At 40.3% G+C, this 1,492-nt stretch overlaps 1 pseudogene; it reads left to right on the top strand.

Annotated features, from left to right (window-relative positions):
- LOC107571838 (myosin heavy chain, fast skeletal muscle-like) overlaps nt 1-1,492 on the top strand; it is a 21,821-nt pseudogene that overhangs the window by 2,711 nt on the left and 17,618 nt on the right.

Raw genomic sequence — 1,492 nt, forward strand, 5'->3', positions numbered from 1 at the left:
TGTTTATTCTTTTCTTTTGTAGGTTCAGTTTTGGTTTTCTTAAGCCAATGGTGGCCACTGTGTTGCCTTCACTGTGCGGATGGCGGTGGTGAGGTGGCTGGGATTGCGTGGTGGTTTGATCACTTTATCTTTGGTTTTCTTATAGGTTTGCAGTGTGATTGCTGTGAGCTTGACTGCTGTGAGAACACTTTTGCTTTGGTGCCACTTCTGTCTTCACTTTCTAGGTGACCTGTGGCCATCTATAGTTGGTTTTTCTTTTTGTTGTTTATTTATTTTTATTTTCATTTTTTCCTCATGTGGGTATTTGCATCAAATATTGGTGATGTGGTGTTTTAATACTTTTGACCTGTCTGAATAAAAATGTGCCTGTTTATCAAAGTCACCTCATGGCCCCTTTCGCCTGTTTATTACTGACCTATTAAGGTCATCCCACCACAGAAAGAAGATTTAACAAAGGCATTAGCTATAAAGAAGGAGCTTGAGGAGAAAATGGTGTCACTTATTCAGGAGAAAAATGATCTTCTACTGCAAGTAACTTCTGTGAGTATTTCAGCTCTTGTTTATCCCTATATGGATCCTACAGCTATGAACATAAGGAACATTGCGAATATTTTTTACGAAGACTGTGTATTTGATATATTTTTTACAATAAAGTCATATATCACAAGAAAGCTCTCATTCTCAGGAATTTCACGGTGTAGATTACTTTTGTTACGGGGCTGACGAGACGTGAGACTTGCGGATCCATTCGCAGAGCTTTTATTGGAGAAGACAGAGACGTGGTCATACAGCGGGTGATGTGCAACAGTGTGTAGTGCGAGAGTCAATGAATAGGAAAGTTCGTGGACCGGATTCGTGACAACTTTATTGTGTGACAATCATAGATCAAATTATCTTCATTTGAATTGCGATAAAAAAAAAAAAACGGAATTTTTTGTTGTGTAACATTTCTACTCGTAGAACTGCTTCAGTTAACCGAAAAAAGCCACAAATATCTATAAACTCTATAGTAACTTTTAGATTAGGATCTCTTCTTTCAAACAAGACCATTTTCACCTTTCTGCGTGCTTCCATCGGTGAGATATTCGCGTTCTGCCCAGGTAGCGGAATCCAGCGCGTCAGTGGATCACGGCTCTCCATCTCATGCCAGCGCGCATTCATGAAGATCTGTGGCCAGTTCTGGGCTCCAATTGGTCAGATTGAAGAATTGAAGGCTTTTCTCCGCCATGGAAGAGTTGTAGCGAACGCGACTCGGATCCTTTCAGTCTATGATTATCATATTACAAGTTATATATGATGAAGAATGGTCAGCGCGCCGTGGAGAGGACTGAGTGCACGTCTGGGGAGATTTTAGGAGCGATTCTCCGTGAGTTTGAGAGCTGGTTCTTTGTTATGAAACGTGTTAGCTATACTAGCACGCGATACACTGTTTGCTGACAGAAAAGTACAGTACATTATTCATTTCAGTAAGTTATACGGTAATATAGATGGA

The sequence above is a fragment of the Sinocyclocheilus grahami genome, unplaced genomic scaffold, assembly GCF_001515645.1.
Source record: "Sinocyclocheilus grahami isolate Dianchi unplaced genomic scaffold, SAMN03320097.WGS_v1.1 scaffold1659.1, whole genome shotgun sequence".
Classification (NCBI taxonomy): domain Eukaryota; kingdom Metazoa; phylum Chordata; class Actinopteri; order Cypriniformes; family Cyprinidae; genus Sinocyclocheilus; species Sinocyclocheilus grahami.